The sequence below is a fragment of the Tenrec ecaudatus genome, chromosome 1, assembly GCF_050624435.1.
Source record: "Tenrec ecaudatus isolate mTenEca1 chromosome 1, mTenEca1.hap1, whole genome shotgun sequence".
NCBI lineage: Eukaryota > Metazoa > Chordata > Mammalia > Afrosoricida > Tenrecidae > Tenrec > Tenrec ecaudatus.
The window spans coordinates 265,818,069-265,841,582 of NC_134530.1; the positions used below are offsets into that span (position 1 = coordinate 265,818,069).

The 23,514-nt window shown below is 42.9% G+C and overlaps 1 protein-coding gene across 1 annotated transcript in view; it reads left to right on the forward strand.

Moving 5' to 3' along the window:
• The first annotated feature begins 617 nt into the window (after window positions 1–617).
• GNG4 (G protein subunit gamma 4) overlaps window positions 618–23,514 on the forward strand; it is a 93,341-nt gene continuing 70,444 nt past the window's right edge. The window contains exon 1 of the mRNA XM_075532191.1: window positions 618–1,121. The gene's annotated coding sequence lies outside the window, so the exon portion shown is untranslated. The remainder of the gene's footprint in view (window positions 1,122–23,514) is intronic.

The following is a 23,514-nucleotide window of genomic DNA, read 5'->3' on the forward strand; positions in this document are numbered from 1 at the left end:
TAATGATACGAATAACAATGACGACAGGACGAAGAAAATGTTCTGGAGTTGAATATGATGGCCGTTACACAACTCTTCTTGATATGATTGAATTTTAAGACATGTGGTGAAGTGCTAATCAAACTGTTGTTTGTTTTTATAAAAAACTAGGGTTTCCCAGTGGAAACAGCTTTCTGTTCTCCACAAATACCGAAAACTTCGATCCTGCCCTGGGATCTACCTAGGGGTATCTCTGTCAGGTCGCGGGCCTCGCCAGCCTCCTCCTGTAAAGCCCCAGGGGTGGGGGGTCTGGCTTAGCTGCTCCCTTCATCTCCCCCTCCTTCCCCAGTTACTTGGCAACATGGTGGGGGTCCACCTTCTCCACCGCCTGGCTGGAGATGATGAGCCGTGAGGATTGCCACAGGCCCTGAGACGCTCTGAGGAGAAGCGGCGACGCTAGTCTAGGTGGAAGGCAGGTGGTCGCTGGGACGTGCACGCGGGGCCGGCACCGCTCGGGGGCGGGGCGGGGGCGGGGCGGGGGGCGGGGCGAGGGGCGGGGCCCACGCGGAGCCCCCGTGACGCACCAGTGACGCAGGCGCTGGCGGGCAGGAGTTCCCCGCCCCTCCCCGCGCGCCTGGCGAGACCCCACTGCCGAGTGGGCGCGACCACCGTGGAGTCACGGAGGCGGGGGCCCGGCGGCGGCGGGGAGGGGGTCACGCTCGCGACCTGCGCTGGGCGCGGCCTCGAGCCCTGAGGGCGGCCGAAGATTCGGAAGAAGAACGAACCGGAGCCCTTTCGCGCCCTGGGGTTTCCTCCCGGAGCAAGGCCAGGGGAGCGGGGAGCGGCGTGGGCTGAGCCGCCCCGTCCCCAGCCTGCCTGCGTCCTTCCCTCCGGCGCGCCCCGGACTGGCCGAGGGAGGGGGCTGGACGCCGCCGCGGCCGGCTTCCTCGGCCCGCCCGTCAGGCGCCCGGCGTGCGGGGAGGGAGCCGCGCTCTTCCCGCGCGAGCGGCCGCGGCGGGGGAAGCCCCGCGGCCCCGCCCCTCCCGCGCGCCGCCGACGCTGGGCGATGCCCTGGGCCTGGCGCCCCCCGCGGGGACTGCGCTGGAGACAAAGCCCGCGCGGGAGCCGCGTCCGCAGCGTCGGTAAGTGGCAGGGAGTGGGCGCCGCCGCTCGGCGCGGAGGGGAGCCCGCTCGGGGGGGCACGGTCCGAGAGGCAAACGGCGAAGTGCATCAGGATGTGTCCGTGGGAACCGCGCTGGCCCGAGGAGCTCAGAAACTCGGGCTGGAAAGTCTTGGAAACTAGTGAATAGCTGGTGGCGCTTGGGTCGTCCTGAGATCTGAGCAGGAGCACGCGGCGCTCGCGCAGGAGAGGCGCAGACGCGCACCTTGTTTGGTGCAGGTGCCTGGCCCGGCGAGCGCCGGCCAGTGTGTCCAGGCGCTTTGCCACTAGGACCCTTCTCACCAGAGCCCTGCAGAGCCTGTCCGAGGAGTGTTTGGGACATCCCTCTGGGAAGGTATGCAGGGTGTTCCAAGGTCTAGATTCTCCCAGCCTCTCCGGCTTGACGTGGTGGGCGCACACTTCTATATGTGGGTCACGGATGGTTTGCTATTGTGCTCCTGCTGCGGGGACTTCAGTGGAAGGAGATGGTCATTTTATTTGGGAAATGTTTTTGATGTGTGCCTGTAGAAGTCCCCTTGATTCCCCAGCACCCAAAGACACTCGCTTTAGCAACGATTCCAATAGAGACGGTGGACGGAAGGGCAAGGATTTGGTTTGGGGTTGGTTTTTTGTTTGTTTCATGGCGTCTGTCCCCAAGACTGGTGCTGAAATGTACTGCGTTCTCAGCGCAAGCACCCAGCAACCTCCAAGGAGCTTTGGTTTGTTAAACTGGCTCAGATAATAACACTGAAGTCAGAGATATGGTTGGGGAACAATCTTTAATTTAGATGCTAATGTTGTGTATTTGGGGCGCGGGTATTAGGACATCTTTGAATGTTAAAGTTTGATCAAGTGATAAAGTGGATCCAGGACACGGGGTCTCCCATTCTCGATCCCAGGTCCTGCCATTTGCTGGTTTTCCTTTCTCTCCGTCACCGCCCACAAATTTGTAGCTTCTAGCGCAAGGCAGGGCGTTTGAGCCAAGCAAAAGGCTCCTCGCTGCACCTGTGATGCGTGACGCTTCCAGCACTAGGCCTGGATAATTCAGCAGGAGTGAGGAGACTTCAGCCCGGGGACTGGCTCCTGAATTCCTTCAGTAACTCCTTATGTTGATTTTTGTGTGTGTGTGGAAGGGAAGCACACTGACATCTGATCTGGCCCTGGTCCTGCAAGAGGCTGTGTGCGAACAACTGAGGTGCTGAATGGAAATTATCTTTCAATACTGACAAATGAACCAGGGTACATTTTAAAATGGTGGCATAGTGGTTACGCATTGGGCTGCTAACCACAAAGTCATCAAGTCGAAGCCACCAAGCGCTCCGAGAGAGAAAGATGAAGCTTTCAACTCTTCTAAAGAGTTACAGGAGCAGTTCTACCCTGTCTAAAGGGTTACTATGAGTTGGAATCTACTCAATGGTACCAATTTTGTTTTTGGGGGTTGGGGCTGGCTTAATTATCAACTATGATAAATGATGAATACGGCATGTAATAAATCGGCAGGGTTTATGTAAATACCAGGTTTTTTGTGATTTTGGGCAGGTAATAACAGAGGTGACATTAAATGAAAGAGCAAGGGTTTGGTGTCCCTTTATGGCCTCTGTCCCCAACGCTGGTGCTGAAATGTACTGCACCTCCAACGCAAGCACCCAGCACAGTCGAAGGAGCTGCCTTGTGAAAAACCAAATCAAACTCACCACCACCGGGTCAACTCTGGCTCTTGGTGACTGTATAGGAACGAGTGCAGGACAATGTGGAATTTCCTGTGGCTTTCCGAGACTAAATCTAATAGCCTAGAAGGCCTTATCTTTCTTCTGAAGACAGTCGTGGTTTAACCAGCTGACCTTTACAGTGAACAGCCCAGCGGGTGACCTTACAGTTAGTGGCTCTCCTTGTAACCACAACGCCCCCAGGGAACTTGAGTATATACCCTTGGGATGCAGTTATTAGGCTGAAATAGCCATTTAGGACTCTGGCGCCCTCCCGTAAGCACTTGGATGTGCACACAGCTCCAGCCCTGGGACAGCAGAAAGAGGGAGAGAGACAGAGGGAGAGACGCGAGGGGTTGTTTCGGTAGTCCTTCAATTGCCTGCGCAGTTGCTTTTAACCTTCCTCGTGCAAGTCGGCTGTGAAGAAACCTGAAAGAAGCTTTGGCCATATTCATTTTATGGTTTTTAGAACAGTCTCTGAAGCTTCTTAAATCCCAGTGCATTCTTCAAAATGGTGGAGCACCATGTCCTCCCCCTAGCCTCTGGGGAAGCAAAAGCCCCATAACTGTCTCAAAAAGACCGAAATGAAACACATGAGACTAAGCATGATTGTGTACAAGGACACACACACACACACAGACACCACTCGACCGATGCTCTCTGACAGCTGAATGGCTTAGAGAAGATTGTGGTCTACAGCAGACCTATCTTTCTCACGTATTTATTACCACCTCTCACTGTGACATTTTCCTTAGACTTGAAGGCAGATGCCAAGCGACATGCATCAACAGATTACCCTTTTCCATATAGAATTTTGAAGCAATTTCTTTAAAACATTACCAGATTTTTTTCTCAGAATACCCGTATAAGTCTACACTATTACCTTATATTGATAGTTTTCCCTGTAATTTTTTAACTATACACTAGACTTACTCAGGCGCAAATGAAGAGTTTGTTATTCAGATAGAGAGATTATTTATTCAGTTAAACTAGAAACCAAATTAAATTTTTTTTAAAATTCTGCAAATAGAAATATTTCATCAACACTGGCTAGAAGGGATATTTTAATGAAAATCAGAAGTTAAGAGTGTAAGGAGAGGGGAGAATATCAATTGTAGTATAGAAATTATCATAGTACTATGGAAAGGGGTAGCTGATTAAAAACATTTTAATAATAAACCAAAAATATTAAATAAAAAGAAAGTGTGAGTAAAATTTCAATTTGGGCAAGGCAGTGCTTCTGATAGCACTTAATCATAGCCCCAATCTAAGAACAGTTGGTTCTTATGACGTGACCCTACTTGATACCTGGTTTCATGAAGAGATCACTGAAGATATGGATGCAGTAGCAAAGTGTGGTGAAATCAGATGGTGCTCAGCTATCAGAAAGACTAGTGTCTGCCATCTTCCAGGCTTATCTTAAAATGAGCAGCCATCTCAGTGAGAGGACAGCTAAGTCCACAAGGGAGAAGCACACCAGCCTGTGTGATCCAAAGACTGTAAATAGTAGAATCAAAATCCAAGACTAGGGGAGAAAATTATAACAGAGCTTATATGCTGAGCACCCATTTGCAGAAGGTATGGATGACACAGGGTCCCCACTTGGAACAAGCCTCCAGTGAATCCCCTCTGAAAATTGACTAGGTATGTGAATAGCCTCGTTACCAGACCACGTGCATTGGAAAATGAGTTAATGCATATGTAGTAAGGGTACATTTTAACACCTTATCATTTTTCTCCCTTTTGATCCATTTGAAATTTGCTCTGGCTTTTATTATCTTCTGATATCTTTTCATTGGAGGTTTTCCTGTGTTTTATTGTGTTATTGTTATTGGGACTTTTGTTCTTTATTTTGTATGTTTTTCGGAATATGAAATCCAGGATAGGTAAATCTATAGAAACTGGAACTAGCTTAATAATGTCTTGCGCAGGGAGGTTGGGGATGGGTAGGGAACTGATTAGAATGATTATAAGGAAGAAGAAAGTGGTGCTGGTTGCATAATTCTTTTTAATATGTTTGAACTATTGAACTTTATGTGAATTGAACCATATGTGAATTATATATCAATACACTGTTCATTAAAAAAAATAAATACAACAGAGAGGGAAGTTTCAACCAAGGAAACAATGGGTATACCAAATGCGATCAATTCCGTAAACTAGATTGAGCATTACAAATCACTAATATCAGGCAGCTTTCGTTAGGTCAGATGGCAGCTGCTGTTCAATCAGCTTTCCTTTCTGGAACCTGCAGACAAAAGAGGTCTTGCGCACATGGTGCAGTACAGACTTGTTGAGAGACTGTTTATTGTGGAATGGGCACTGGGAGTCTAACGTATAGGAGGTATACGTAGTAGTAGAGAAGGCATTTATCCCTAGGGTCCTATGGTTCACAAGAATCTACAGGTAAGTCAAAGGATTCAGGTAAGATATTGAGACCCCAGTTCATAGGCCTTTTGTCGCCGGATTCTGGACCCTATCATGTGTAAGATCCCATTTGATCATCACATGTTACCTGAAAGTTTTCTATCTTGTAAACAACAATAGTGACCTCTGGGGTCCTCTCTGCCCAACCGTGACCTGGGGGAATGTTTAGTTGGATGGTAGTAAATTTCTTAACTAACCAAGGAAACAAAAAATAAAACCTACACCATCAAATCAAATCCAACTCATGGGACCCATGTGTTACAGAGTGGAACTGTCCTCTAAGCTCTAGGGCTTTCTTGCTTGCTTTTTTTTCCCTTTAATAACAGTTTTATTGGTACATAATTTACATATCATACATTTCATAGTTCAATTGTTCAATCATATAAAGGAAAATTGTACAATCCTTACCATATCAATAATAAAACACCCCCCGTTCAATCACATTTAAAATGAGTCGTGCAGTCACAGTCAGTTCTAGTGCTCCTTTCCCCTCCCTCCTTCATTTTTTATTCCTGAAATCCCCTTCCCCTCCCTATCACCCACTCCCCACTCCTGCATCCCCTATCAACCCATGTATCAGTTAATATCACTATGCATCCACTCCTCCTGTGCATCACAACTGGGAAACCCAAAAGACACAATAAAAACAAAATTGAAATAAGGTGGTAAGGGTAAAATAATAATAATAATATAAAAAACAAAATACAAGTAATGACTAAGAAGAAAAGACAATTGCTAATGATAATAGGGCAGTCAAGTCACCAGGGTGGTGATTGACAATACTTTACTTCTTTGTTTATATGTATGTTTGTTTTGTTTTGTCTTTGCTGTTTTCTTTCAGGGGGGTGGGTGTCCTGTTTGGTTGGTTTCTTGTTGGCTTATGTCTGCTATTGATGCAGTGGATCTTAGAGGGTTGTGATTTTGTCATATTCTGGCTGCCAAAGTAAACCTGAGACATGGAAACCCCATAGACAAGCAGATGGAGTCTGGGCTCCATCCCCCACTCTATCCCCAATTCAAGAACAGTTAGTTCTGCTAACATGGCCATGCTCAAGACTCATCTTCATGAAATGATGACTGAAAATAAGGGTGCTACAACACAGTGAGGTGAAGAAAGCAGATGGGGCCCAGCTATGAATTGAAATAATGTCTGGCGTCTTCAAGGCTCGTATCCAGACAAGCAGCCATCTAAGGGAAGAGTCAACTAAGTCCACATGCAAGAAACACACCAGCTTGTGTGACCCAAGATGATAATTATGAAATCAAATATGGTGAAGGGAAAAGTAGCAGAGCTAAAATTATGAATGCCCAGTTTGTAGGACAGTGGGAGCCCCAAACCCATCTGCTGAGTATCTAGTCAGACTGAACTGCCATAGGCAAGAGTCTCAAACAACATTACTACCAGGCAGAGACTACTGTCACCTTGAATGTGCTGAATCAAACTCAATACTTGGCCAAATAACCTCCCTATAGACCCAATCTGAATTGGTTCTGGATGCAAGTATATTTTACTTGTTCCATGCAGAAATGTCTTCCCTGGGGCTTTCTTTCTTGTCATTTTTATGAAAGCAAATTGCCAGGCCTTTCTTCTGTGGCATTGCTGAGTGCATTTGAACTGCCAAGCTTTGCATTGGTGGTCAGGGAAAAACTTTTGTACGACCAAGGATGCAAAAAAGGATCTTCAAGCAACAACGGTGGTGACCAAGATAGAAGAAAGTTAAGAAACTGAAAGAACTCTGTAAACACCCACACTACGGACTGACCTCAAGTTCCTTCTAAAAGGAGACGATGTGGCCCTCTCTTTCTTAGGTTTCTTGTGTCATTTCCCCCAGTTATTGGGTTGTCTCTCTCGAGTGGAATATTTGTTGTAAGGCTGTGGAAAAGTTCCCGCAGAAAGAGCAAATATTTTAAGCGTCCTTCTGGGGTCTGAGTGATTGTTTCTTCTCCCCTCCAGCCATGCGCAGAATAGAGAGCAGCAGCTCGGCATCCATTCATGGCACCGACTGCTGTCGTGTGCCTTTCTCGTTCACCTCTGTTAGCACGTCGTGGGCTTGCTGATGATAGCCGTGGGGGACTCCCATAGCCTTCCCCACAGGCACCACCTAAAAGAAGTAGGATTGTAGGGATAGAAAGGAGGGGGGATGTGTTATTATTTTTTATATTATTAAGGCACATTTACAACTGCATTAGCCAAATTCACCTGTTTGCTTCTGATGTTCAGTTCAAGAAATAATGTACAGTGAGAGATTCTTCCTATAACAGTGCTCCAATGTGAAGGCCCACCAGGCCTTTTGTAGCAGATTTTTCCAATGCAGTATGTCATTTGATTTCTTGATTTCTGAGTCCTTAGATGTAGATCTAAGTAAAATGATATATTCAACAGCTTCACTCTTTTCTACATTTATAATGAGTTGCTTATTGGCCTCGTGGTGAGTATTTTTGTTTTACTTATGTCGAGATGGAATCTATCATGAACGCTGTAATCTGTGGTCCTCGGTCTTCTGATCCTCCTGGTACATTCTTATCCATATAGCCTAGCTTCTTGGATTATTTTCTGCAAACAAATTTACTAAACACGATGAAAGACCGCAATGCCTTTCCTGATTTTAAACCATACAGTAACCCCTTATTCTGCTCAAGCAATGCCTATTGGTCTATGTATAGATTCTGCATGGCCAGTGAAGTGTTCTGTAATTCCTATACTTTACAATATTATATAATTTGTTACATTTCAGTCACATGTCTTTACATAGTTGATAAAATAGTTGTAAACATGTTTCTGTTATTCCAACTTTGAGCCAAGATACATCTGACATCAGCAATGATATTCCTCAATCCACATCTTCCTTCTGAACCCAGCTTTCATTTCTGGCAGTTCCCTGCCTATATACTACTGCAACAGTGTGAGGAGGATTTTCAGCAAGTTTTAATGTGCAGGTTCCCTTAATGACATTTTCACATTCTAGTGGGTCACTTTTCCTTGGGATAAGCACAAGTATGCTTCCAGTAGATTGACCAGGATGCTGTGTTCCAAATGTGTTGGCATAAATTAGTGAGTGTGCTCAGTGCTGCATCAGTTTGTTGAAACATTTCCATTGGGATTCAGTCAATTCCTGGAGCTTTGGTTTTCACCAATGCCTTCAGTACCATTAATTCTTGGACAAATGTTACCTCCTGAAAAGGTTGAACATCATCAACCTGTTATTTTTTGGTACAGAGACTCTATGTATCCCTTCCATGTTCTTTTAATGTTCCTTCTTTTAATCCTCAATATCTGAGAATAGAATTCCTCTTCGTTTCCAACTTTTGCATTCAAATCACCTATGATTCTCAATTCATCCTGAGTGAAAGTTTGATCCTTTTCACACTGAAGATATTGCAAATGCTTCAGTTTCTTCCTCACTAGCCTTAGGGGTTAGTACATAAATTTGAATAATCGTTGATTGACTAGATTTCTTTGTATGATACTATCCTATTGTAGACAGCATTGTACTTCAGAATTGATCTTAAAATGTCCTTCTGGATCATGAATGCCACAGTACATCACTCTTGGTACAGCTGTCTTCAGAGGCGCCTTGGAAGAAAGGACTGGTGATCATGGAAAATCAGGGGTTTGGGGGTTGGAGGTACGGTGGTGGTGGTGGTGGTGGTGGTGGTGAAAGACAGGAGGTGGTGGTAAAAGGGAGAAAATGTCAAGGAGTCCATGTAGAAAAATATTGTCTGGAAACTGTGGTAGCAATTGTATAATTCTACTTGACGTGATTGAAATATGGAATGATATATGTATTAAATCCCAACTAATTAAAACAAGTTTCTGGGAAAAGTCCATTATCTTTTCATTCCATCTTGCCCACTTCTTTGTGGATTTTATGATAAAATAAAAACTCTCCTGTAAAGTGCATGGTATTTCTAAAGCATGTGTTCATATACTGAATTCCCTACCCAGCCTCTCAGCTGCCCATTTCTCTAGTCCTTTGAAACACCCACACATCCGCGCCACCGTTTGCCTGGATGACTCATTCTCTGTGTGCTCAAGCAGTAGCAGCTCTGCCTTTTGTTTATGATTTCTTTGTCTCTTCGTGTTTACAGACATGATCTGAGGTTGTTAATACCAGTGTCTTGGTTGGAAAATCTTGACATCAGGGAATTATAATGTATTAACTTTGAAGTGTATCTATATAAGGGGGAGTTTAGATTTCGTGTTTCTTAGCAAACCTCCTAGCCAATCACCCACCTAGGAGGGCTGGGCTGTGCCCTGCACAAAGTAACCATAGTAACACATCTACAAGAACCCAACAGATTGACCTTGGCCCTTGGGCCCTTAGCCCTCGCTTCTTCCTCTCCTGCTGCCTTCTCCTTGTTAGCTGTGAAGCAAACTCCATTGTTGTTGCTTCTCACCCACATAATTACCCACTGTACCCCTTCCATGGATTTTCCTTCTACACTTTTGGCATGCAAGGGCAAGAGCCATGAACCAAAACCAGGGATTAGAGGAGAACAAAAAACTCTGCCTTCACAGCACATATTTCTTGTTGTTGTTTTTGCTCCCAATTCAGTGTTTCATACTTAATTCCAGCCTGATGCTTAGTAGGTATTTCATACACATCAGATGGATGAACGAAATGACTCTTTAAGAGACCTATCTCCGGGCAAATGCTTCCTTTTAGTAGTCTGTCACGCGTATAGATGAGCCAATCCTGCTCTCTGGATATAGGCAATAGACACCTAGGCAAATCGGCAACTGAGGATGATCAGAGGAAGCAGGTATTCTTCAGGAAGCTCTCAAACATCTTCAGATCCTGGGCAGGCTGGTACTGGGGCACCATGTGTCCTGAGCCCTTGACAGTGAGGAATGTGATCTTCTTGTATTCTTTAAAGAAGCCGGCCACCTGGTCGTTCCAATACCAAGACTGGTAGGGGCTCACCATTGACTGTTTTAGGGCCTCCACACACCTTGCCCCACCCAGGAAGTTGCAAGCCATGTCAGTGTCCCCATTGTGGACAAGGGCGTGAAGGTCATGCTGCAGCAGCTCCTGGTAAAAAGGAGCCACATCCAAGTACTGGCTCTGGTACTGGGAACTAACCTGGGGACAGCACAGTTCCCAGACAGGGAGAGAGTCAGGGATATGGAGGGCCTGCCTCACGTCATTTGGTTCAGCCACATGTACATGGTGGTAGCATTGATGCACTCAGGCACACCAGGGATGGGGCCACCTGCGATATCCCTGTTTTATTAGTCCATGCCCCAACACCAAACCCAGCACATATATTTTAGTGGAGGGATCAGAACAGGTAAAATAAGTAAGCATATCAAAATAATTTAAGTAAATAAGTAAATCTAAAAAGCACCTTATAATATAATGATTATTTAGAGAAAATAAAACGGGGAGAGCAACTAGGATGTGCAAGACAGGAATTTACAAATCTTAAGTAGGTTGGACATGGAGTGGTTTCCTTTATCAATCTAAGAAGAACATTATTTTCCAAACAAACTTGTTTGTAAGGTGTGGCACCAGAGATACAGAAGCATATAAACTAACTGTTGGTGGAGCCACAGATAGTTGATGCCCAGCTGCTTTCCTCTTTTTTTGTTGTTTGCGCTCCCTGTCAGTGTCCTTTTGCCCTGCCTCTAGTATAAAAGAAAGCTACATTAGGTCAAAGGATTTACATGTTCAGCTGAAAGGTTGGGGGTTCTAGTCTACCCAGAAATGCCTTGGAAGAAAGTACTGGTAAACTACCTCCAAAAAATCAGCCACTGAAAATCTTAGGGAGCACAGTTCTAGTCTGACATGTGTGGGTCGCATTGAGTTCGAGTTGTTCAGTGGCAGATGATTACATTCACTAAAAGTAATAGAACTCAAGGAAGAGGGAAAACAGTCTCCTTTAACAAAATGATATGTGGGAGACAGCTCTTTTCCACTGCAAAATGGACCTTTTCTAAGCCTGCTGTGGATGGCCCACCCTTCTAGACACAAGGCTGATGGCTGATTGAGTGATGACTGGCCATGTGCCAGGCTAAGGAGAAAGAGAGGTAAATTCTCTGTCAAAAGAATGTGATCCCTGGAACCTGGGGGATACCCCAGAGGGGCTGGATCAAAGACCTACACATACCCAAGTTTTGAGGGAGGTTTAAAGAGAGAATGGAGGTAACTCCAGCCACGTGTGGACTTTGATGGCATAGAGCACTCAGCTTGGGGAGAACCCTTTAATATATTCTCCCTGTACCCATGGTTTCATGGGCTAACAGCCAGTTTGCTTAATGATGGTCTGCACTGATCTTTTCCTCCATTTCCCCACACAGTTTTTTCGGGAACCACTTACGTGTAGCACAGCTTACCTATCAAGGGTAGGCAGATCCATCAGCAGTCCTCAAACATGATTGCATTTCAGAATCACTTGGTAGTTTTCAAAAATACAGCTTCTAGGGTCTTGCTTGGAGACATGCTGATCAGGTGTGCGCTTGGGCCTCGAAATCTGTGTGTGCGTTGTATAACCACCAAAGTCAATAATTGCTGTGGGTCCTCCCTCCTGACTCTGATTACCCCGCAACATGCTTAAGCATCACTTGTAGAACTCTGAGGGGAAACTTGGAGGCAATGGCTACCAGGAAATACAATGAACTTGAGTGTGCCTAGTTAACAACAAGGTTCCCTGTCCAGGCAGAATGTATTCACCCACATTCCCTGCCACTTCTTCAGGAAAGCCATCCACTCCCCCTTGAGGAACTGCCTACATCTACGGTATCTTGTTAGCTGCCGTTGGGTTGCCCATGACTCGTGACAACCCTATGTACAACAGAATAAAATGCTAACCGATCCTGGGCCATCCCTGTGATCCATTGTGGATAGGACCATTGTGATCCAGAGGATTTTCAATGGCAAATTTTTCTGAATAGAACACAAGATCTTTATTCTAGTCTGCCTTAATCTTGGCACTTGCTGAAACTTATTCAGCATCATAGCAATAGACAAGCCTCCATTGACAGACGGATGGATGGTGGCTACACAATAAAAACATTGACTGAAATTGAACCCAGGTCTTCAACGTGGAAAAAGAGATGTCTACAACTGAACCACCACTGTCCCCTGTTCAAGGTGCAAATCTCATAAAATAGAGACCGTTCCACCTGCTCTCCCTCCAAGACAGTGGTCTGTACAGACCTGTACTTAGTATTCTGTTGTTAGGTGCCATCGAGTCACTTTCAACTCATAGCCATACTGTGTACACAAAATGAAACGCTCCCTGAGCTTGCACCGTCTTCACCGTTGCTCTTATGTTTGAGCCACTGTGTTGATCCATCTCACTGAAGGTCTTCTCTTTTACACCAAACTTCTATTCATGAAGTGTGAAACCCGTCTCTCCTAATACGTTCAGAGTACATGAGATGAAGTCTCGCCATCATCTCTTCTAAAGAACTTTATGGTTATACTTCTTCTAAGACAACATTTTGTTGTTGTTGTTGTTCTGGTATTGTCAATATTTTTCACCAGCTCCATGATTCAAATGTATCAATTCTTCTTCAGTCTTCCTTATTCACTATCCAACTTTCACATACATATGACACTCTTGAAAATGCATGGCTGGTCTTTTCTCTCTTTTTAAAAATTCTTTGGTATGTTTCCAAGTATGTAAAGCACAGAAGTGGCAGATGTCTAGAGACCATGATTGATGTAATGGCTAATTGGAGATACAGGGTTGGGGATGTAGAGGGGAACGGGAGTAAATGGTGAATATTAGAGGAGGGAAGATGCACTGTAAGAGATTTTGATAATACATATACAACTCTTTTGACTGACCTATGAAAATATATGATATTGGAATTTTTATCACAAGAAAACTTATGGGGGTTGTATATGGACCTAGATGGGGGTTTGTAGAGAAACAGTAGCTTCACATTTTTGGTATTTTTTATTTAATTACATTATTTATGATCTTGGAGTATTTAAAAAGGAAAAATTATGGCTTTGATCCTCAAAATGACACCCTAGCTCTTCAACTTTTCAAAAAGGTCTTATGCAACAGATCTGCCCAATACATCATCTGATTTCTTGATTGCTGCTTCCTTAAGCATTAATTATGGGTCCAAGCGAAATGAAACTCTAGACAACTACAATCTTCTCTCCAATTATCATGACGTGTCCACTTAGGATCTGTTGTTCAGTTATGAGAATTTTTATTGTGTTTGCATTGATTTGGTAATCCAAACCAATCCTCATCAGCAAGTGTTTCCATCCTCCTCAATTTCAGCAAGCAAGGCGCTTTCATCTACATCCAGTAGGTTGTTAATAAACCTTTTTCTGATCCTGAGGTTTTCATACAATCTAGCTTCCTAGATTATTTATTTAGCATACAGACTTAATAAGCATGGCAAAAGGATACAACTCTGACATACACATCTTCCCTAATTTGAAACCACGCACTCTCCCTTTGTTCTGTTTGAATGACTGCCTCTATGTCCATGTACAGGTTCCATAGGAGCACAATGAATTATTCTGAAATTCCCACTCTTCTTCTCAATGTTATCCATAGTTTGTTTTAATTCACACTGTTGAATATCTTTGCAGAGTCAGTAAAACACAGGTAAACACCTTGCTGGTACTCTCTGCTTTTAGTCAAAATTCATATGACATCAGCAGTGATATCCTTCATGCCGATTGAATTTCTGGCAGCTCCCTGCCATTTTAAATGATCTCATTAGGTGCTCAGTAGGATTCAGAAACAGAGAGCATGTTCCTGCGACAGCTTGGCTCATAGCATGCTCATTCACCATGTTTGACAAGGAATCAGAGAGGTCCCTTGTTGTTAGGTGCCATCAAGTTGGTTCTGACTCAAAGTGATCTTTTTACAACAGAGGGAAATACTACCTGGTCCTGTGCCATCCTCACACTAGGAAGGGCCATCACTCACTGATTAAACATTTGAGTCTTCTTGTGTGTCTTGTGCCAGAGATGAATGAAATAACATCCTGGTGCCCAGGGAATTCACAATCTGTGCAGAATATAGATCATTATAAGGCAAATAAAATTAAGATATCCCACATGATCAGGGCTGGCCACCAAACCAATCCAGGGGAGCCAGGAAGGCTTACTGGAGTTCTCAGGATTTGGACAGGAGTTGGGTAGGGTTTTATAGGTAGTAAAAACTTTCTATACTGCCAGTTCTGCTTGAGAAAATAATATGAGCCAGCATGTATTGAGAATTACCTATGTTTTAGGAACTCTAAATATTTTACCACACTATTTTATGCTTACCAGAATTGTGGTAGGCATAATAATACCCCCAAACACACACAAAGGTGTTCAGGTCTGAAGCCCCTGAACCTGTGAATATGATCTTATAGGGTGAGTTAGTTAGTTTATTGTGCCAACCTGCTGATGAACACATGTGGGGTTAATTGAAGGGCAGAGGGATAAATGGCTCAGTAAGCCTCACCTTTCTAGTTCTCAGGTCTCTTGCTTTGTGATGGTTGCACCAGGGTGCAGCTGCCTTAGCAGTTCCCTGCTTCAGCTGGCAAGGCTGACTTCCTGCAAGACATCCCCAAGGAGAAGCCACATGGACCTACTCTGATGCAGCCCTGGTTGTTGGAGCACCCTTGTGGAGACCCCTGCCAGCGCTGAGATACTTACACATTCACTGAGTCAGCTTTCCTCCTGCAGTTGGCATCGTTGTGTCTGTTTTGTGAGATGGAGGAGGACTTCATAGGTTGGTGTCTGACATATGGATTAATGGGTTAATGTTAGGCTTGTGGGCTTGAGCAGCACTGGCTTGGGATGTTTTCATGATGCACACTTAACCTTTATATAAAACTCTCTCTTATACTTGAGTTTCTGTGGATTTGTTTCTCTAAAGCACTTAGACAAACTCATAGGGAAAAGGGGACTTTGGGGATGTGATTAGGCTAAGAATCTTGAAATGTAGAGATTATTTTGGATCATCTGGGTGGGCCCAATGTGATTTCAAGGTGCTTAAAGTGAAAGAAGGTAAACATTTGAAACTACTTGCTTAGAAGGTGGAGGCTGAGACGATGAGTCAAGAGTACAGGTGACTCTTAAAGCTGGGAAAGGCAAAGAATAGATTCTTCCTTAGAGCTTCCACCAGTATCCCAGCCAATACTGGATTTCAGCCCAATGAGACCTATCTGGAATATTCACCTCCAAAACTATAATAAATTTGTATTTTTTCAAACGTCTACATTTGTAGTAATTTGTTACAGTCGCAATAGGAAACCAATACAACTCGTATTCTCCCTCTTGGATGACTGAAGAGAGAAGATAATAAATCCATTGTTTAAAAAAAACAAAAACACTAAAGAGTTGTCGTGGTGTTGATTTCAACTTGTGGGAATGTATGTGTGCAAGAGTAGAACTATATTGCAGAAGGTTTTCAAAGTGTTTTGGAAGCAAATTGCTAGACTTTTCTTCCAAGGAACTCCTGAGTGGACTCAAATCTCTAACTTTTCAGTTAGCATTGATATCATGATAAATGGACACATCAGTAGCTAATAGGTGTCAAATCCAGGATTCAAAACTCAGCCATTTGATTCCAGGTCCTGCACCATCCTGCACAGTCTTGCTTTTCTGCCATATTTAAAACTAAAAATCCCAAACCTTTTGCTAACAAATCAACTCCAACTCATGTCAGCCCCATGTGTTATAGAGTAGAATTTCCCTGTTATAGAGTAGAATTTCCATAACCTTTATGGAAGTAGATTGCTAGACCTTTCTTCCACAAGGCCCTTGGGTGAGTTCAAACTGCCCACCTTTTGCTTAGTAATCAAGCACAGTTTATGTCATGCATGGACCTCGCCTGCCTAAACCAAAACCCAAACTAAACCCACAGCCATCAAGTTCATTCTGACTCATAGGGACACTATATAGCATTCCCCATACTGTAAATCTTTTCACAAGAAGAGGGCGAGTCAGCCAGAGTGCAGTAAAGCACCAAGGAAGCACACATTCCTCTAGTTCTTTAATGTTTCCTCTCCCCCACCCCACCCCCACTATTATGACCCCAGTTCTGCCTTACAAACCTGGTTAGACTGGAGCATGTACACTGTACAGATAAGAGCTCTCCAGGACAGATTACACCCCCACCCCCGAGGAATAGCAATGGGAGTAGTGATACCATGAGGGTAGGGGGAAGGTGGGGGGAAGGAGGGGGAGGAAGGGGGAACCAGTCGCAATGATCAGCGTATAACAATACCACCACCCCCCCCCCAGGGGGACAAACGACAGAAACATGGGTGAAGGGAGACAGCAGAGGGTGTAAGATATGAAAACAGTATTAATTTATAATTTATCAAGGGTTAACGAGGATAGGAGGGAGGGAAAAAAGAGGAGCTGATGTCAAAGGCTCAAGTAGAAAGAAAATGTTTTGAAATGATGATGGCAACATATGTACAAATGTGCTTGATACAATTGATGTATGGATTGTTATAAGAGCTGTGAAAGAGTCCCCAGTGAGAGATAGAGAGAGAGAGCGAGAGCGCGCACACCTGGATAAGCAAAGCATTGCTATAGAAGAGCAAAGTATGAAGCCTCAGATTTCCCTATCTCACAGTCTATTATATATCTCCGAAACTCACAAGGTGAGTTTGATTTTGTTTGCTACGTAGTCAGATGTCATTGAGTCAGTTCCATGGTGGTCTCGTGTATGGTGCAGTGGCCTTGGCGTAATACCATTTTCAGTAGTTGATTTTTCAGACGTAGATCATCAGGCCTTTCTTTTCAGGCATGTCCAGGTAGACTCAAACGTCTTACCTTTTGTGTAGCCATTAGGGTGTTAATCATTTGCACTCCCCCAGAGAGTTCTTACTCCTTAAAACCTTCATGCATAAGGCTTTCTGACTCCTCTGAGCTTTTAAGAGCTTCAGGAAATACTGCTAGTTAGTATTTTCTGTTTGAAATAATCAATAGGCAAAGGATTTTTATTTTTTCTGGTAACCCTATGTTGGTGGTTCTCATAGAGTCAGCTGTCATTCGGTGACATCATGTTCCATAGGACAAAATGTTGCCCATCCTGCACCATCTTCACGATCACTGCCATGTTCAAAATTCTTTTTCAGGACAGTGCATATTTTGGAGAGCTTCCAGTGCTGGTTAATCATCTAGCCCTATGTCAGACACTATTGTGATCCAAATGTTTTTCTTTGGTTGATTGTCAGAAGAAAATCTTTTGGCCATTCTTCCTTGTTTGTCTTAGTCGGGAAGCTTCACTAAAACCTACCCACCATGAGTGAGTTTTCGGCATTTGAAATACTAGTAACATAGACTTTGGCATCACAGCCAAAACAAATTGTAATATTGAAAAAACAATAAAATAAAGGTAGTTGGTAGGTACTGAGAAGACCAAGAAGAGCAAAGGAGAAGGGTTCTCTGCCTGACCTGCTAAAGTGAACGCGAAACCTTAGAAGGGGACAGGGAGTAATGAGGTGAAAGAAACTAAATGGGGCAAGTGATTTAGACAGATTCGGCCCCAAAGTGCTGGCTTTGGACTCAAGTGAAAAAATTAGGGCTAGGCAAAAAATTATTCTTCCCTCCAAAGGAAACAGCACTCTTTTTGCTACTTAAAAATCATATTATATAGCCAATATATTATATTATGTGGCCAGTATATTGGTACAACAATAGACATATAGGCCTGTGGACCAGAATTTAAAACCCAGAAATAAATCTATCCACTTATGGACAGTTAATCTTTGAAAAAGGAACAAAACCTATTAAATAGGGAATAGTTAGTCTCTCAAACAAATGCCCTCTAAGAAAAACTGTATTTTTGTTAGCAGAAAAATGAGACAGTATCTATATCTATCATCATATAAAAAAACTATCTCAAGATGGATCAAAGACTTTTTGTAAGTCATGCAAAGGGCCAAAGCTGCCTCCACCCTTCAACTTTCGTTGCGTATTCTGGCACCAACCATTCCTTCCACAGTAATCTACTTCTCTGCTAGGTTCGATAATCCATTGCAACGGCCACATAAAACTCACAAGCAAAATTCAATAGTACTGAGGTGTAAGCAGTAAGGATGCAGTCACTGGTACACAGCAGTGCTTCCTCTCAGCTAGCAGTCATGTCTCTCTGATCCTCAGCCTCCCAGCCACATGGTCCCTGGGCCTCTGCCTCCATGGGCCAGAAAGCCAACCCAGTGTTCTGCCTCATTCTTATATTCTCAGTGTTGAGTCTGTGTTCTGCCTCATGATCTTCTTACCTCAGTCTATCAGCAAGGATCAGCCTTGCCTGTTTTCTCTGACTCATGGTCTCCTTGCCTTGGCCTCTGGTGCTCCCCTGGCTCCTTTGCTTTGTCCCATGGTCTCTGTGCGGTAACCCCTGGTGCCTGTGGTCTCAGCCTATACAACTTCAGACAGAGACTGTATACCACTGGTGGCTCTTCTTCAAATGCTCCTGGGATTTCTCTGTGTTGCTGAGATGGCTTTATACACCGAGAAATAGCTTTGGTGAAGGTGTGGTTTTAGTGAAGCTGGCCATACCTCAAGGAAATAAAGAGTGGTGACTTGTTCAACGAAGCCCGCATGGAAGATACACACCAGCCTGTGTGACCACGAGCTGTCGAAGGGATCAGGTATCAAGCATCAAGGAACATAAAATCATATCATTGAAAATGTGGGTGAGTGCAGAGTGGAGACTCAAAGCCCAAGGGTAGCCAACCGGACACCCCTTGCTGAGGGGTTGTGGGGAGGAGATGAACCAGTCAGGGAGTAGGGTAGCAACGATGAAACATATAACTTTCCTCTAGTTCTTGAATGCTTCCTCCCCCCCACTATCATGATCCCAGTTCTACCTTAAACATCTGGCTAGACCAGAGGATGTACATTGGTACAGATAGCAACTGGAAACACAGGCAATCCAGGACCAATGACTCCTCCAGAACCAGTGATGACAGTGGCAATGCCTGGAGGGTGGAGAGAATGTGGGGTAGAAAGCAGAAACTGATTACAGGAATCTACATATAGCCTCCTCCCTGGGGGAGGGACAGCAGAGAAGAGGGCAGGGGAAGACGACAGTGTAATATATGACAAAATAATAATAATATATGAATGATGAAGGGTTCATGGGGTGGGGAGGTGTGGGGAGGGAGGGGGAAAATGAGCAGCAGATATTTAGGGCTCAAGTAGGCAAATGTTTTGAGAATGATGATGGCAACAAATGTACATATATTCTTGACACAATGGATGTATGTATGGATTGTGGTAAGAATTGTACAAGCCCCTAATAAAATGATTTAAAAAAAAAGAGTGGTGACTTGTTCACACCTTCTACTAAAATGGAGATTCAATCCCACCTTAATCTTGTGCATTAGCATATCAGAAAAGTCACTCTAAAATGGGATTATAACCACTAGTCTAGAGACCAGAATTTCTAATGCATTACATAAAGGATTGTGGCTAGAAAGGCCTTATTAATTGACTACATTCAAACCTAAATGTAAAATATAAAACTATAAAGATCAAAAGAGAAAAATATGGGCAATTTAGGGGAATTAAACAGCAGACCAATTATTGGGACCTCTAAAATTAAACATCTATGTGTATCAAAAGACTCAACAAAAGCATAAAAAGAGAGCCTAAGACTTGGGGAAATGTTTGACTGTGGTATGTATACCAGGCAAGGGACTAATGTCTAAAATATATAGAAAAAGTCAAGACCTTAACTACAAAAGGACAAATAATCCCATTCGAAAATTGGCAGAAGTCATGAACAGACCCTGTACTAGTGAAGTCATTTAAGCAGCCAACAAACACATGAAAATATGTTCATGGTCATTATTAAAGAGATGCAAATCAAAACAGCAATGACATACCATCTCACCTAGAATTAATATCATAATCTTAAAAAACAAACAACTGGAAAACAACAAATGTTTCTTTTGTTATTATTTTATTGGGGGCTCTTACAGCTCTTTTCATAATCTATACATAGATCCATTGTGTCAAACATCTGTAATATATGTTGTTATCATATTTTTCAAAACATTTTCTTTCTACTTGAGCCCCTGGCATCAGCTCCTCGTTTTTTACCCTCCCATCCCCTCCCTCTCTCCCCCATGTACCATTGACCATTTATAAATTTTTTTTTATGTCTCATTTCACCCACTTTAGTATGTGGAGAAACTGGAATCCTCCCAGGCTGGCAGATCTGTAAAATGGCACAAGCACTGTGGGCAGGATGGTGCTTCCTTAAAAAACAAAACTAGAAGCAGAAATAGCACGTGATCCAGCTATCCCACTATGAAGTATATATCCTCCAGGAATTAGAGTCATGACATGAATAGATGTACGCACATTCATGTTCCTGACAGCACTAATCGCAATAGCAAAGAAGAGGAAAGTATCTAAATGGGTGAATGGATAAACTATGGTACATCCACACAGTAGAATTCTATGCAGCAGTAAATAATAATGATGAATATGTAGAACCTCATAACATAAGGGACCCTGAAGGACATTGTACTGAATTAAATTTGTTGTCAACAAAGGAATAGATCTATGAGGACTCTACTATAAAAACTCAAGAAAATACTTTCATAGAGGAAGAAACAGAAGGTTAACAGAATGGGTGCAGAAAGAAACCTAAATTGCTAACTAGAGAACTTAGGTGGAGAGAAAGGCAATATACAATAAGGGAGAGATCTACCAAAAAAAAATCAAGGCAAAGGAAACCACTGGGAGGAATGCAACAGTTAAAAGCAATAAAAGCAAGTACTATTACAATATGATCCTGCAGTAACAATAATAACAACAACCTATAAATGTATACATAGACAAGAAAGCTGATCATGTGTGGGAATACAGATATACCCATGAAGGATATTTCTACATATGCATTTATCTGTGCTTCAAGTCAATCCATGAATATAGTACAGCACACAGGGGACAAAATTATGAAAATTTCTGTCATAGCCAAACACTTTTGGTGAATGAGTACATTAGCCTGAGGATTAAGGACTATAGTCTCAAAGGACATCAGGTCAATTGACACAACATAGTCCCTACTTTGGTGAGTAGCAACTGGGTTCTTAAAAGGTTTTGAGAGATTATCTGAGGGGCAACTATTGGTCTCTCCCTGTCTGGAGCAAAAAAAACAAAAAGTGAAGAAAATCAAAGACACGGTTCAACCAGTGGACAAATGGACCATGTGAATATCAACCTTCATAATCCCAAGACCTAAAGAACTAGGTGGTGCCCAGCTGCCACCGCCAACTGCTCTGAAAGTGATCACAAAAGGAAGTCATGAATGGGAATGGGAGAGAAATGTGGAACACAATTCAAAATCAGGAAAAAAGACAAGGCTTACTGATTTAATAGAGACTAGTGGAATCCCTGAGACTATGGCTTTGAATCACCCTTCAGGTTAGAACTGAACTTATCCCCATAGCTCAATTTTCAGCCAAACAATAGACAAATCTATAAGGGGAACAGTAACACTAGGGAAGTCTGCATTCCGTGGAATAATCAACCATTTGAGATGAGAAGGGCAGTATTTGCCCAAGAACTAAGTTCAGCAGGGTAAGGAAGGGAGGAATGGAAGCAAGAAACACAGGAAGTGTGACTTTGTGAGGATTACAATCAATAACAAGAAACAAAATATATAGGAACCATTTAATGGAAATCTTATTTCTTCTGTATACCTTCAGCTAATTCACAATAAATAGGGAAAAAATTAAGTGAAGAAAATGAAAGACACATGGAAACATTTAGTCCAAAGAACTGATAGATCACGGAAACTCAGCCTCAATCCTGAAAACAGAAGCACTAGATGGTGCCCAGCTACCAATGCCAAATGCTTTGTAGTTTGCAAGTGATCAAATGAGGTACTGGATAGAGTGTGAGAAAAAGAGGCAATAAAAATAAAAAACATAAAATAGATCAAGTTTCCTGGTCTGATCGAGACTGGTGGAATAACTGAGAAGATGGCTCCTCATCACCCTTCAACCCTGAAAATGAACCAAACGGTAGATAATGCTTATTGTTAGGTGCCGTTGAGTTAGATGCTGAAGAGTTGGTTCTGAGTAATGACGATTTTATGTACAACTGAAATAAATACTGCCTACTCTTGTATTATTCTTACAATTGTTATGTTTGAGTCCATTGTTGCAACTACTGTGTTAATTCATCTTCTCAAGGGCTTTCCTCTTTTTTGCTGCACTTTTACCTTACCAAGAATGATGTTCTTTGGGGACTGATCTCTCCTGACAACATGTCCAAAGTACATGACAGATATATGCGGTGAAAATCTTAGTGGAATCAACCACATGAAAATAAAAGCTCAGAAGGCTGGAAACAATTTGAAAAAGACAATAGAAATAGGAAACACAAGGAGGAAGTGGGAAGGGTGTTGTTACAATTTGGGGATTACAATCAGTGTTACAGAACAAAATACAAACTATTGAATGAAAAACCAGTTTGCTCTGTAAACTTTCATTTTTAAATATTTTTTTAAAACTTAGGTCCCAAATATTCTTAAAACCAAATGGTAGGTTAGCTTAACTATTTTTTTAAAAAGTGTTTGCCTTCAATACTATAATCTAAAGAGCTAATTTTATGGAATCAATTCAATAATAACTAGAAAGATTAGATAGGTATCTTAGAGGCAGTGAGTTTACTCTAATGGGAAAGGAACGTGCATTTTTAGGAAAATGCACTCAATATCAGATAAAACAATTGATGTATGTTTTTCACGGATAAAGAGCCCTAGCAGTGCTGTCTTGGAAGCATTGGACTGCTAACAGCACGTTTGGAAGTCCAAACCCACCAGTCACAGGAGAAAGATGAGACTGTCTCCTCTTGTAACGGTTTACAACCTCAGAAACCATCTACAGAGTCTATACAACTCAGAGTCTGCTTGATGGCAAGGGGTTGGTTGTTGTGTATAGTTTCAAGACAACAATATAAAGTAATAGCATTATCTAGATTTCTGTTTTTCTTCCCTTATATAAACACATCAGCTTCACCCATTTACTCATCTGCTACTTGCATGAAAAATTAATTAGGTGTTTAACTTAACATTTCCAAGTAAAGTAACACTAATTTTGCATGTCAGAGTCTGCCCAGAGTCTTATCTGTTTTGTCAGGCTCTGTAGAATAATTAACTAAAGGGTTTTTTAGCTGCCGAGAATCAGTTACAGTGAGTCCAAGAACTTCTCCATCAGAGAGACAGCGCTTAGTAAATTACCTGTGTGCAGCAGACAACTGGAGAAGATGCACACGCCAGGTAACCTTGGCC